Raw genomic sequence first — 15925 nt, 5'->3', positions numbered from 1 at the left:
GTTCTTGGTTCTCCAACCCCACTGAGCATCTGAATCACCTGGGAAGTTACTAAAATACAGATTCCCGGGCCCCACCCCGCTCAGGGTCAGTACGTTTGGGGTGGGGCCTTTCACAGAGAGATTTACTAAGATCTACGGAATTCCGGACCTCTCTGTGGCAATTCCTATCTTTTCAATGAGTTCTGACCCACCAACAAGACTTGACCGAAGCGTAAATTCTTTTAAACCCATTTAAGAGATGGGGAAACAACCGAGGGGCAGAGATATGGACTATAAATCGAAGTCTCCACAGTTGGTAGACCTTCGAAGCTGAGACCTAAACCAATTTTCTTTTTCCATGCGAAGTACGGGGTAGTGCAGCTCATCTTAAAGTTTGGATTCTCCATTCCATTTTCTACCTTTTTTCTCAAAACTCACCTTTAGAATCCGAGTCAGAACTTAGGGAAGTACAAGCAACTAGTAAGATAGGTGAGAGAAAGAGTCTTAAGAAGTTGGGAGTGAAGAAGACTGCAGGCTACTTAAAGTCTGGTGAATTACTCTTACTACTATTGTTAATTTGGAGATTCTCAATCATGCTTACAGCTTAATTTCAAAATATACTGCATGGTTTATTTCTAGCTGTCTTCTGGATATTTCCACTGAACGTTCAATTAAAAGTTACCATTTCCCCAACAAAACCTGCCCCTTGGGCTGTATTTTGAATCTGTGATAACTTTATCATTGTTCACTCATTTACTCCTATTAGAAACCTTGGAGGTATCCCAACCATGCTTTGCTAATCAGTCACCGATCCAACTGAGTCTACAACTGAGATGTTCGGAATTCTTTCCTTCTTCATCATTCCTACTGCCATTTCTTTGTCAGGTCTTTAGCATTACTTACCTGGACTATTGTTGCAAAAGACTCCTGATCATTTGCCCCATCTACCCTCTCCACTACACTCCGAGGGTCTTCCACTCTCCCACCCCATGGCTCCCTAATTGTGTACAGCATTCAGGATAGCTAATGTTCATATGTATAAGCCAAATTTCACATTTCTTCTCTTTAGTATTTATATAAAAACAGCTCAAAGACTCTTCCCAGCACTCCATTTATATATTTGATGGCGGTAGCAGGGAGTTTCTCCTAGCCACTTCTTGCTCTGATTTCCCTTTGAATTTACAGTCTCGCTCTTGGCATTTGACTGTTCTTTCTTTCCCAAAGGAGAAGCATTGCCTCTTTTCCTGTCTTCCGCCAAAGCAAAACTTTTCTTTGCCTGTGGGCTCTGTCACTTCTTCTCCCTAGGGCTCCCTCTGAAAGTTAGATTTCTCTTGCTTCACAGAATAGAGAAATTGAGGTCTTCACTCTCTACTGGATTCCTTTGGGCATATAGATTAAAAGACTCATTACCATGCTCTACTAAACAAAGGGTTCTCCACTTTGGATCTCATCTCTGGAGGACTGATGAACAGGTGGGGGTTTGAAAAATTCAGTTTCTTGGGTTCTACCATCCCAGTAATTGGAAGGGAATAGTACATAGAAGTATTCCCATTGGTCAGACTTAAGTAAACGGGAAACTGGTACATTCAGATTTTTGTTTTAATAACACTTTCTCTGGGTCCTTTTTATATGTTATATATGTGTGACTAAATAAAAAAGAAAGAAATTGTAGGGAAGTATAGCAAATAAATGGCCAGGCCTTTTGGGGGCATGGTTTTTATAAGAGCATTTAAAAATGTGTACTTAATAATGTCAAGGACTTAAAGCTGTTATTACAAAGAAAAATAAATTTAACATAAATATATTTAATACTAAATAAAATACAGTAAGCCCTATTTTATTTGAAAATTGATTTAATTTTTTTAAAAGATTGTATTTATTTATTTGAGACAGAGTGAACAAGAGAGAGAACACAAGCAGGGGGAGTGGCAGAGGCCGAGGGAAAAGCAGGCTCCCCACTGAGCAGGGAGCCCAAACTTTGAGCCCTGCATTGGGCTCCACCCTCAACAGAGTCAGCTTGTCCCTTTCCCTCCCCCTCTGCTCCTCCCAACACCCATGGTCTCTCTTTCAAATAAATGAATAAAAATCTTAAAAATATATATTAAAAAATATAAAAAATAAAAATCACTTTGTCTTTTTAACTGAAATGGTAATGATTTTGTCATTTCAAAAACAAATGCTGGCAGCACCAATCTCATTCAGATACCGGATACTTACAATTTCCTTTACCCTATTAGTCAGGGTTCAGTGCGTAAAAGAGAAACTAATCTAGATATTTTAATAAGAAAGGAGCTTAATTAGGGGAATTAGATGTTTCCAAAATCCTTGAAAGATTGGAGGAGCAGATTCAAGTCTGGGGCTGCCTGAGTGACTGCCAGAACCCTGCAGCTCTATATTTGGGGAGACAGGAATCCAGAATTAGCCACACTGAATTCAAGAAACTACTAGGATAACTGTGACCCAGCTGTTAAGAAGCCAGAATCAGAAACTGTTGCCAGCACTGCTACGACTGCCTCTTAACTCCCACACTCAAGACTGGACACTGGAGCAAAGCTGTAGAAAAGCCCTGTGTCTCCATGGCCTTGCTTGCCAGCAGAGTAAAGGCCATAGCCTCCCCACTACTTTTTTTTTTTTTTTAAGATTTTATTTATTTATTCGACAGAGATAGAGACAGCCAGCGAGAGAGGGAACACAAGCAGGGGGAGTGGGAGAAGAAGCAGGCTCATAGCGGAAGAGCCTGATGTGGGGCTCAATACCATAACTCCGGGACCATGCCCCGAGCCAAAGGCAGATGCCTAACCGCTGTGCCACCCAGGCGCCCCCTCCCCACTACTTTTGTCCTGATATCCTGCCAGTGCATCGAATTAGAACCAGAACTCTAATTGTCAGGGAGTCGGGAAATGAACACTTTAGCTTTCCATCTTCTGCTAGTTGACCACATCCAACCATTTTCTTCTTCCTTAGAATCACCTGGTTCGTGTCTACCTTTCCTCCTTGTCTTTGATGCTGTGAGACTGCCACGGGGTCGTGGAGTGCAAGGGCCAGGAAAGAAGTCTTGAGACATTTCAGGGTGCAACTTAGTAATATTTATTTAAGCAGCATGAAGACAGGATCCATGGGCGGAAAGGGCTGCACTTTTGCTGTATGAAGCTGATGGTTACATTTCTCTGCTGCTTATCATTGGGTTTGATTTTGACTATCAGTGAGATATACAGGCAATCATGAGACCCTTTAACAATGGAGCAACCACTGTGTATTTGATCCTTATCAAAACTATGCAGGCTATAGGTCAGCCTTCTGGGTGAAAGGTAAACATTTTCCCGCTTCTATCCCTCATCAAGACTACATTTCTCCTCCCACTCCCCCATCCTGCCATGTGCACATTCACACTCACATGTTTCCCATTTTTTTCCCCTTCCCACTTACCATATCCTTCAAGGATCGGTCAACATATCACCTCCATGGTGAAACCTTCCCTGAATTCTTTCTTCAGCTGACTCATTGTGTCTTTCTACGGCTCTCATAACATTTTGTGCACTCACAGCTATAGTATATAAATTTACATTGTAATTTGTTGTTTTTCTTTCTACCAGATTGTGAAACACTCAGACTGTTGTCAATGTCTAGTCCAGTGCCTGGTTCAGAGTGAATAGATGTCGATGGAGTAGATGATAAATGATGAGAATGACAGGTCCTTATCCCCTGGAGGTTTAGTAAATGAGAGAAATATTCTTATAAGGCAGACAAAATTATGTTGGGAAGTCTTCATTATATCCCAAGGCTTCTGTTATCTCGATAGTCCTCTTGAAATGTAAAAGGAAATCGACTTAATAAGAAGCTCCCCTAGACTAGGTTGAGGAGGCACTGTCCCATAATGGAAGAGAGAATCAATCTATCAGTCATTTTGCCCGGTTTCTTAAGTGTAGTCTTAGCTGAGAAGAGAGACATGTGAAGATCTACCCTCTCAACCTACCTCCAGCCCAGCAATCTGAGAGGAAATACAGGGTTTGGCAAAGCTAAATGCCTCAGATTACAGCCTTTTGGACACTGAAAGGCAGCTAAACCTCAGAGGTTATTAGTATACCTAGAACTTGTTTTTTGTGCAAACCCAACATCTATGAAGATGGGAAGAGAGGAGAGGATTGGCAATAAAGAACAGAGGTCCAACTGGCACAGACTTCATGGAATAGAAGTGAGGAGGGCCAAGAAAACCAGAGCTTCTAGACCCGGAGAGCCTGGACATTGGGAGAAAAATCCTAACCTTTTCCTTCCTTACGTTGGCCTCTGACAGCTCTTGTGCTTGAGAACTAGTTCAATAATGCTGATTTCTCTGAAATAAAAAGAACAATAGGCCAGTAAATCTTATAGATTGGATATTTTAGCTTTTAGGTAGTTATCTAAATAACTTGGTGGAGGCTGTGGTAATTATGGGGTCTACCCCCAAATTAAAGCTACAGCTGTTCAATTGTTTTTCCTTGTATATCTATGTAGGCAACGATTAAGATATAACATTTTCTATTCCTGTGTGACATATAAGATATTTTGCTTCCCATGGCTCCAATTATTGTTATCTTTTTTCCTACAGGTTGTTTCTAAGTTATGCAGCCTCTCCCCTGCCCCTCAAAAGAACTCACTGCATTTGAAGTGGTATATTTCAAGGAAGACAGCAAAAAAAGTACGAGGTTCCTTTCCTAAGCTATACTTTGTAAGAAAAGGGATTGGGCGGGGGGGCTTCATTTTTTAATCTGCCAACTGGAAAACTTTCCTCTTCCATCCCCCTTCCACCCAGGAATTGCTGATCTGAAGGTCAGTGTATTTCGAATTCTACTGTCATAATAAAACAATTACCAGCTGATGTCTATTCATATTGTTAGAAGGACAGACCTGAATTACCTAAGAACTTTCACATACGATTGCTATTCTGATATTCAAGTTTTGATAATAAAATAAGTGCTAAAGCTTAAAGCGTGCTTTTAAGAAATGCCTGAATAACTCTACACATGACTAATCAGAAGGGAAGTTTGCTTGTCTAGTCTTAAATTCAAGAGTGAAGTTCTTTCTTTTTTTTTTTTTTTTAAAGATTTTGTTTATTTATTCGACAGAGATAGAGACAGCCAGCGAGAGAGGGAACACAAGCAGGGGGAGTGGGAGAGGAAGAAGCAGGCTCATAGCGGAGGAGCCTGATGTGGGGCTCGATCCCATAACGCCGGGATCACGCCCTGAGCCGAAGGCAGAGGCTTAACCGCTGTGCCACCCAGGCGCCCCTGAAGTTATTTCTTTTAATTAACATGTACATTTTTATTTTGTTCAAAAACCGATATTGTAATGAGTCTATTTTGCTCAGCCATGGCTTTTAAAGTTTATTTTAATTTTTTTCAACTCCCCATTTTGAAATACTATCAGACTTATGAAAAAGTTGCAAAAAAATAATATGAAGAATTACCATATACTCTTCATCCAGCTTACAAATGTCAACACAGTACTATTTTCAATTCAGGAAATTAATTTGACAGAATACTACCTAGTAATCTGCAGATTCAAATTTACTTATTCCAATTTTCTCATGTCCTACTAATGCATCTTTTTTTCTGCTCAGGATCCAATCCAAGATCTTGCACTGCATTTAGCTTTCATGGTTCATTAGTCTTTAATCTTAAAAAAAAAAATACTGTTTTTCTTTGTCTTTCATGACTTTGACTCTTTGAAGAGGACTGGCCAGTTAGAGTGTTGCTCAATTTGGGTTTGTCTGATATTTCCTCATGATTACATTCAGGTTACACATTTTAAGCAAGAACGTCATAGAAGTGACATCGTGCCTCTCAATTCATCCTATCAGGAGGAACATAGTTGATGTGTCCTATCACTGGCGATGCTAATTTTGATCACTTAGTTAAGGTGGCATCTGCCAGCTGCCATTTCACCACTGGAAAGTTACTGTCTTCCCTTTTAAATTAATAAGCACCTAATGAGGTGATACCTTTTTTTGTAAAGATTTTATTTATCTATTTGCCAGAGAGAGAGCGCGGGTGCAAGGACAAGCAGGGAGAACGGCAGGCAGAGGGAGAAGCAGGCTCCCCATTGAGCAAGGAGCCCGATGTGGGACTCCATCAAAGGACCCTGGGATCGTGACCTGAGCTGAGGGCAGACACTTAACCCACTGAGCCACCCAGGTGGACCAAACGAGGTGATACTTTGAAACTATGTGAATATTTTGCTTTTCATCATACTTTTGGCCAACTTATCTTAGGGTCCATTAATTTTCTCTGCCTGAAGTAATTATTACTATTATGTTTGCCAACAGTGATTTTCTATTTCCATCATTCCCTCCATATTTGTTAATTGGGATACTGCTATAGGGAATAGTTTAGTTAGTTAGTTAGTTATCGATTTGGCTTGACTCTCTGGAGACCATCACTTAGGAATGGTTTGTGAAGGAGAGACAACACAGTGACCTTTGGGTACTATGCTCTCTAGTCCACCCCATAAGAACTACTCCCTTCGTGCTATTTGTGCAGTTGTATTGTGGGGGGAGGGTCTGGAAAAGAGCTCCTGTGTTTTTGTGGGGAGGACCTAGAGAACATCTCTCATTATGAATCTGTTTGCATCCACTCATCTACATTAAAGCTGAACATCTTCGCAAGAAGAAGGCTTTGAACTCTGTGAAAGCATATACAATATGTGTGATAGACTGGCAGGGTCCTCCCAGGAGCCAGAATTTTAGAAGGAATAGTGTGGAGCATGAGAGCAATAGGAGCACCTTATAAGAGAAGAAGAACTCTGGTTAGGGAAGTCAGACCCAGTAACAGAGCTTCAGAGAGGGTGGAGATTTTACATCATTGTGGTAGAACTTACCTCAACGTAGACCTCTGGCAGTAGGCGTGACCCTTGGCAAAAGTTGTTTAGCATATTCATTAAAATAACTGTGGAACTAAATGCACTATGGATCCACACACCCTAACTGTGGGTTCCTACATCGCTGCTCCTGAGTATCACCCAGAGGGAATATTCTCCTTCTCACTTTGTAAGATTGGCATTTGGACCTCTAAGCTCAAGCACAGCATTTCAGTTCCAGCTCCACCAGACCAGCGACACGCTCTAGCTCAGGGGCCCTAGAGGCAGCGCAAGGCATCGTTGAGGTTCTGCTCCACCGGTAGCCAGGGGACAGCCAGGGGTGCAGGAGCAGTGTCAGTTCTGGGTGTCACTTCTACAGAATCGCCCGCCCCTGAGGTTGAAATACTAGCCGAAATCAGAGGAATGGCAATACGTGGACATTACCGACTCATGGACACATGGAAGATCCCCGAGGATTCTAGCAAATTTCTAGAAAGAAGGACACTATTAAAAATGGGACGTCTTACAGAGAGTTGAGCAAGTAGGAATGAGGTATAATTGAGATTTCGATATTAATATCTATAGGGCTTCATTTGTACCTGTTGTCTTAAGATAACGAGGTACCAGGATCTAGGGTTAAAACAATGATTTACCCTAGTCTGCTTGGTCTTCAGAGCACACGTATTAGCTATTTCCAACCCATGGAGAAACAAGCAGACTTTCATGAAACATGATCTTCTTGTTGCAAATGAATAATAATAATTGTATCGTCCTTATTCAGAACTTTTTCTTCTATATGACTTTAATTGTGCTAATCCATGATCTGGTTGTTGAACTTTATAAAATGCATAAGTAACCCAGAGGCAATTACGATTATGATGCCCACCTACCAGAAAAATCTAACATGGGGTAAGGCATGGACAGTCATGACTGAAAACCTTTATCTTTCAGTAGCTTGGAAAATTCAGGAGACAAACTAAAGAATCTGAGAAACAAGTTCCAAAGGAACATGAGGTTTGCCATTTTGGGAGCATGCTCGGTGTCTTTCACTTTTCTAGACCCCGTTCCCACCCTTCTCCATTACTTTGTGATCAGGGGGCTAATCAGGGTCTTCTTCCCACTCTGGCTTCTGGGCACATTCAGCCAATGGAGAGTGCCGGCAGGAGATCGGAGGGAGGGGAGAGAGGGTCAGGTTGCTTAGTCTGCCAGTTCTCTTCCCTGCTGGGAGGCAGTGGTCTGGTTGTGTCCTTGGCTGAAGATCACAGGTCTTGTTAGGTGGCCCTCTCCATTCAAACCTCTCAGTTGGGGTTCTGGAAACAGTTCTCTCCCCTTGGCCCTTCAGGCTTAGGCATAAGGTAGGCTCCAGCTGCTACTAGACTGAGGACAGAGGCAAAGAGCTCTCTAGGAAGAAGAGTATCAAGGGTGGGATAATGCTGGATGCTGGTGGGTGGGCTGGCTTGATGAAGGAACACTGGGGTCCGTCTGTCCTCCTTTTCAGGAGGTAGAGAATGAACAGGTTCCTCCAGCAGACATTTTTGCTACTTCCTATAGGGTATTACAAAGAAAACTATATTGATATTTTTCACCTATCACACTAACAAAGATCCAAAGTTTTGATAAAACTGTTGGCAAGAGTGCGGGGCAATAGGCATTCACCCATTGCTGGCAACAGTGTTATATTCTGTTCCATTAAAAAAAAAAAAAAAAGTCAAGTGCAGCATTTTAATGCTTTCATAAAAAGGGGATAAAAATATATGTAACATTTTTGCTTGTTATGGGAGGGTGATTAGTAGCCGGAAGGCAGGACTGGAGCAGAGGTTTTTCACTGTATACCTTCTTGAGCCATGTGACCGTATGCACTGATTTTTTTTAATCATAAAAGTCAAACTTCAGGGCACCTGGGTGGCTCTGTCAGTTGAGTGTCCAACTCTTCATTTTGGCTCTGGTCATGATCTCAGGGTCATGAGATCGAGCACTGCATTGGGCTCTGTGCTCAATAGGGAGTCTGCTTGAGATTCTCTCTCGCCTTCTCCCTCTGTCCCCTCTTCCCCTGCATGCACGCCCTCTCTCTCTAAATAAATAAATAAATACAGTATTTTTTAAAATTTCAAATTTAAAAAACAAAAGAAGTAGGAGGAACAGCAGCAGCAGCAGCAACCGTAGCTGAAGACAAAGGACTGCTTTCCTCGCCCTGTTGGAAGCAGCACTGGCTCCCCACCACCACAGGAACAGAAGGGCCCAGGTGTTAAGCCCACATCCCGTTTGGTGGCCACATTAGTGATAACTGGATCAGCAAGACCTGGCCTAGACCCCAGGAATCAAAGACAACACTTCGGACCAGGCCTGGCACGCAGTGCTACAAGCAGAGGGTCAAAATGTCCCAAGCTAGAGGAAATGAGTGAGAATTGGGTGTATTTCAGTCAGATTGGGAATGGGCAAATCTGCTCTGATTGGTCATTTGGAAAAAGCAGACACTGGAGGTGGTGAGTTTCAAAGCCTTAGTGCATTTGAGTGGACAAACTTTCAAAGAGCAGGGTTTTCCCAGCATGGTTCTCCCCAGTGCTCCCCACCATGCTTCACCTACCCTCCATTTAGGCAGGGGAAGAGGCATGGCCATGCAGGAGACCCCAGAATAGCCCAGATCATGTTGGAAACATCTCATTTTTTAAATGCTCTCCAGGAATGAGTGTGGGTTTAAAAATGACTCCAAGCTTGATGGGCCAGAAAGAGTAAACAGTGATAGTTCCTACTCTCTTCACCCAGACACTTGAGTTACTAATCATTTTCCTGTCTCAACGTCTTTTGATATTAGGATTTCTTTGCTTCAGTTGTTAAAGTTCCTTTACTAAACAGAGCTCATCACTCACAGATCGGTGAAGAGCTGTTCTCTGCTTGTAACCTTGGGAGTGGGGTGGAGGGAGGCAGGTGTTTCGAAAATGACACAACAAAATGTAAGGCCATGAAACAAGAGAGGGAGCCTCAGACAAAACTACAACGTTCATCTGAGAATCTGACTAAAAATTAATGAAAGCCGCACACATAGTTGTTTTTGCTGTTCTGTTTTTCTTTGTTGGTTTTCACGCTTTCAGTTTTCCCAACTTAGCCATGGAAAGTGGGTTTTTTGGGTTTTTGTTGTTGTTGTTATTTTGTTTTAAGTAAACTCTACCCCCAACGTGGGACTTGAACTTACGACCCCCAAGATCAAGAGTTGCATGCTCTACCAACTGAGCCAGCCAGGCACCCCAGCCATGGAAAGTGTTTATAGGCCGATTTCCTATAAGATTTTCAGGTTTTAGGGGTGCCTGGGTGGCTCAGTCAGTTAAGTGTCTGCCCTGGGCTCAGGTCATGATCCCAGAACTCCGGGGTTGGGCTCCCTGCTCAGCAGGGAGTCTGCCTCTCCCTCTACCCCTCTGCCCCCCCACCCCCGTTCCTTCTCTCTCACTCACTCTTTCTTTCTCAAATAAATAAATAAAATATAAAAAAAAAAGATTTTCAGTTTTTAGAAAATATGCAAACAAAACCAGAATCTGTCGTACTAGTACCTCAAAGACTAGTTTCTGGCCCCTTTCTTCACTAAAAAATTATATATATATATATATGTATGTGTGTGTGTGTGTGTGTGTGTGTGTGTGGTGTGTGTGTGTATACTTGCATAGAAACACAAATAGGGGCGCCTGGGTGGCACAGCGGTTAAGCGTCTGCCTTCGGCTCAGGGCGTGATCCCGGCGTTATGGGATCGAGCCCCACATCGGGCTCCTCCGCTAGGAGCCTGCTTCTTCCTCTCCCACTCCCCCTGCTTCTGTTCCCTCTCTCGCTGGCTGTTTCTATCTCTGTCAAATAAATAAAAATAAAATCTTTAAAAAAAAGAAACACAAATAGGTGATAGATAGATCGTAGGATATTACCTGCTAAGGTTCGTATAGGTCAATGCCTTCATTTCACAGACTGGAAGGTGGAGGTTTAAAAGAAGTAAAACGAGAAATACAATGACCCAGTTGAAATTCAAACTTAGACCTTCTACCTCCAAATTACGGGCTTTTCCACGCGTGAAGTACTCTTTTTAAGGAGGGATCTTCTGGGGGAGTTAGTAAATACTGTGGTTTCTCGATGGTTTCAAATAAATGCCAATACCTGGTGTGCCCTTGGCAGGTGCATGGGAACAGATGTGCTACTGCGGTTCCTATATCATTGCCAGTAGGGAATGGGGAATGGGGAAAAAAAGCAGCTGGTTCGGACATTCACTTATTTATCCTTTTACTGAATACTTACTCAGGCAGGATTGTATTACGTTCTGTGAGAAATGAAAGATGAATAAAATTAATAACGTGAAAAGAAACTCAAAAGAATATTTACAATAAGATCCTAGAGAGATTGGGAGAGGAGTGAGCAAACTTTGACTATACACCAAAATGTTAACCAAGAAGGGGGGTTGGGTTCTGGGGAGTGGGGGGAATTAAGGGCTACTCCCTCCCACCTCCTGTTTGGAGGAGGGGCTTAATTTTAAATGTCTGCATTCTGCATAACTAACATGCATTGCTTTAGGAATAAGGAAAGAAAGTTATTTTCAGTTTTAACAATTGACTAAGATATGCTGTGTGAGTTCTTCAGAGAGCGAGGTGGGCTGTGCACAGGTGTTCTGGAGCCCCAGGCTGAAGTGTCCTTAGCGGTCTCGAGTCTCCCCTGAAGCTGTGTCTTCTGGGAAGCCCTGGCTGGATGAGAGCAGGAACAGGCAGGGCATTGTTCCTGTATTCACGTGGCCCTATCTTGCCCCATCGGCCACCTCTTGGACATCAAGCGCTTTGCACTAAGTCTCACGGTGACATTACTTGTTATACCTGTCCATGCTAAATAAGGGCCAAACTGCTGTCATTGGAACAGCTTGGAACAACAGGACACACTCAAACGATGATTTTTCTTCTCTTTTTTTTTTTTTTTTTTTTTTTTGAGAGGTCAGCTGTGTTAAATCTCATAGAGGCATTTCAGTTTAATGAGGGCAACTCCAACCATTGTACACAGGGAAAAACAAAGTTCTTGAAACAACGGGAAGCGTTTAAGCATACTTTATGTTATCTTGTTTTTGAACTTTGACATTACAGTATTATTAGAAACATTGTGTGTATAGTGAAAGTCTTTTAATTTCAAAAAATGAAACCTGGGGTATGTTTTGCCGTCCTTGGTTAAAATCATTTACTGGTAGTGCTCCTGGCCTTCCTCAGTCTCTCTGTTATCCGAATTCAGCAAGAGGAGTCAGCATTTGGGAAGCATTTGGGAACAGAGAGGTACAGCATTTGCATCATAAAGCATCCTAACGACATACCATCCCCAAACAAGATAATTGAAACAAACTACTATTTTTAAATAAAAGATTTTCATGTTCATGAAAAGTGAATCTTCACAAGAATTTTTGCACTTTGTTGTTATTCTTTATCTTAAATATTTATTTATTTATTTGAGAGAGAGAGAGAGAGAGAGAACACACAAGCAGGCGGCAGGGGTAGAGGGAGAGGGAGAATTTCAAGCAGTCTCCACACCCAGCACAGATCCCAGTGCGGGTCTCTATCTCACAACCCTGAGATCATGACCTGAGTCAAAAATCAAGAGTTGGACCCTTAACCGACTGAGCCACCTAGGCACTCCTCTTTATCCTAAATTTTAAAACAAAGCCTTGATTTTGAATCAGAGATAATAATCATAAGAAGCAACCCAATCAAACCATTCGCTTTGGAAAATTCTCCACAAGGGAAACACTGCTTAGAATCTATTCTGCGGATGCCATTTGCCTAAAGTCCAGGTCGGCGTAGACAAAGGTTGGTGAATAATGATTTTTTTATGCCTCTGGCATGGGAATCGTCATCAGGCCAAAAATAAGGACTTTTTAAATATGCTCCCAGGACTAAAAAGGCAATAGCCTTTTATGGATCTGTCCTTTGGAGTGGCTGACGTCTCTCTTAGGTACAACCCATACAATCAGATGCTGGCTGATTCATTCTGATTCTTGTGCTGTGAATCTTTATTTGCTTACTCACTTAAATGAGTGGTTTTAGTGGCAAACCATTGCTGTTAATATAAAGTACTAAGAACCAACAGACTTAGGAAAAGCCGAATGTTAGAAGGTTCTACACCTGTTAGACTACCATAGTAATTTCAGTCTCATAAGACCAAGAACCAACCAACCACCTGATCATCATCTAATTTATAAAAACAAAACAAAACTAACAGGGACCAAATTGCTTTCTGACGTTTGAATGAAGTTATTTCTATTTATTCAATGTCCAGGGACCTAAATGTGTATCTGAAAAGAAAATGTGGCTTTTTTTCAAAAGAAATCTGCAATTGGAGTTTTAAAAATATCGGCGGAACTGTTTTCAACTATTATTTATCAAATGTACCAATGCTTTTTGTAAACACTTGTAATTTCTGTCGTGTAGGTGAAAAAACACTGCAGCAGGGTTCTGTTATCAAGGCAAAGTACAGCATTGTATTTGACAGAACTCCAGCAAACATTGCGCTTTCTTCATAGAACTGGTTGGATTAGTCATACAACGTCAAAAAACAGGTTGACAGTTAAGCATATTATCTGCCTGCACTGAAATGCCAAGTTTCTACAGAACACTTTGCAGTGTTCAGAGAACAGTTGAGTGGCATTGCTAGTTTGATTCAAGGCAGCTGGTGGCATAGCCTACCGTAGGAAAGAAACAGCCTTCTGATGTACCATACACAGAAACTTTGCCTTATAGATTCTGCACAATGTGTCCTGTTAAATTTATCAACTAGCTCTACAACAGTATGGAATAAAGACTTAGAAATGCCTAAAACAGAATTGGAGGACCCAGATAAGTAGAGAGAAGAAGCAGAATGGATTGCAGACACAGAAGGAAGGCTGTTTCAGTGCCACATGATAAATATAGCTCATACATTCTGCATCCGTGTGTGTGTGTGTGTGTGTGTGTGTGTGTGTGTGTGTGTGAAGAGGCCTGTTTCCTACAGGAAAGAGGAGATTCTGATCCTGTCTCCCTGGAGTTATTTCCTCAGGACAACCGGACAGTGAGTGGGAGATTGCTTGAGGTGACCACTATAGGAAGATGGAACAATTTAGAAGCAAGAATGGATATCCTACTGTTAACAGGAAATGCTCAGGAGTGAGGCAGGCTGAATTTAGAATGGGTGGGCTGGTGGCCTAAGGAATTTAGAGTCAAGAGGCAGAACAAAGGATGCTGTCTGACAGGGAGGGATATCCCTCCACAGAGTGGGACCAGTGAGACTTCTGAGAATTGAGATTCTCACGGTGGGCAAAACTCTTTGGGGTGAGTTTGCTTATCTGGGAAAGGCACAGCCAAAACTCAGAGCGCTAATTCAGGAGACCTCGGAATGATTTCAGTAGGAGGAAGCTGTGGGAAAAGGGGAGAGGCCATGAGCCAAAGATGGATGACCATCGACCAGGTGCTGTCCCAGTGGCATTCATCTTCCTTGTTGGTGTGACTAGAAAGAGTGAATCCAAATTAGTGGGTTTCCCAAATTCAGTGCTCCTCAACTGTGAAGCAAGACACTGCATGTGCAGACCTCCTCTAGACCCATCTTTGTTACCCCTGTGGCACTTGAGAGCAAGGGAAACCAACACAAATATGTTAATGTTTGGGCTGCTTGTTGTGTCATGAGTAATAAAGTCCCTTGTCTCTGACTCAAGAGTCTTGAGTATTCTGCCAGCCTCCATAAAATGCTAAGTGGGTAATTTATTAGGTTGTAGCTAAGGTAAAATCAAACCCCAGATCCAACATATATCATTTTATCTGTATGTATTCCAGTATACATTTCTAAAAGATGAGAACTCTTTAAAAAGAGATAAGTTCTAGAGATCTACTATAACATTATGCCCATTGTTAACAATATTATATTGTGCACTGAAAATTTTGTTAAGAGGAAAGATTTCACTTTCAATGTTCCTACTACAATTAAAAAAACCTTCATAGTATTATTACATCTAAAAAAGGTAATTATTCTTTAATAGTACTGGGTATCTCCGATTGTATTCACATTTTCCCAATTGTTTAAATTTTTTTTTTTTACAGTGCATTCGATAGGTACCCAAATAATTGTAATGGGTGATTTGAATCTTAAAACAATTATTTTTGTGGCTATATATAACAAAATTCGCAATTTAAACCATTTTTAAGTGTACCGTTATGTGACATTAATTATATCCACAATGTTGTGCAACCATCATCACTACCTGTTCCCAAAATGTTTACATCTGGGAGATTTGAATCTTTAGCATCTTTTAATCTATTGATTTTCACTTTTCCTCTCTCTGTTTTTCTTCACAATTTGTCTGTTGAAGAAAATCAGGTCATTTCTACTGCACAGTTACTAAGCAGTTTCTACTGTGCAGTTTCCCATAGCTTGGGTTTTGCTATTTTCATAACTGTCTCATGGGACTTCCGTAAGGAGGCGTGTAATGCCTGGTTGGTTCTTATTTGTGATGTTAGCAGCCATTCATGATCATCACCTAGATCCTTTATTTTTCAGGGATGCAAAACGGTGATATTCAAATTCTAGTTTTGCTTTTTAATAGCTGTAATACTTCTGTAGGGGAAATAGCTGTGTAGTACTCCATTGTGTGGGTGTTTATTCAATCTGTCTCAATAGAATATTTCAGAAGTCAAAGATCTTGTTTAGCAAACACAGTTTCATTGTGATTGGTTTTCACACATAGGTTGCTGTCCTTTGTTATATTCCCACAAAGGGTACAGAGTATGCTCAAGACTAAAGTAGTATTTGCAGAAAAGTTAAACACTATTTCTATATGAAAACCTGAGTGAAATCGTCATCCCCCGATATTATTTCTGTCTCTAAAATGGATCTGTTGTTAAAACACACCCTGGAGTCATTCATCTGGAAAGCAAGTAACCTGAGTACGGACAAGTAACTCCAGCCTCTTTTCTTCCACAGAAGAGTGCGGGGAGCTGGGGACCACCTCCTTCACCTGTGTCCTCTGCTTCTTTTTTTATGTAGGGATGTAAGATTAAGCACAGTGCTTTTTTTGGTGATAGTACATGCCAGGAAGGCGTATCAGAACACTTTCCTTGGAGCAACATTGAGACACATCTGTTCAAGTGAA

At 41.6% G+C, this 15925-nt stretch overlaps 1 long non-coding RNA gene across 1 annotated transcript in view; it reads left to right on the top strand.

The window, feature by feature from the left end:
* LOC123786377 (uncharacterized) overlaps positions 1 to 15925 on the top strand; it is a 30296-nt gene that overhangs the window by 890 nt on the left and 13481 nt on the right. Inside the window, exons 2-3 of the long non-coding RNA XR_006777939.2 lie at positions 4565 to 4654; positions 5993 to 6163. This is a non-coding gene — a long non-coding RNA (uncharacterized LOC123786377). The remainder of the gene's footprint in view (positions 1 to 4564; positions 4655 to 5992; positions 6164 to 15925) is intronic.

The sequence above is a fragment of the Ursus americanus genome, chromosome 4 (genome assembly GCF_024610735.1).
Source record: "Ursus americanus isolate L20-20 chromosome 4, mUrsAme1.1.p, whole genome shotgun sequence".
In the NCBI taxonomy this organism is placed as follows: Eukaryota; Metazoa; Chordata; class Mammalia; order Carnivora; family Ursidae; genus Ursus; species Ursus americanus.
This window is presented reverse-complemented; position numbering and strand designations above follow the sequence as displayed.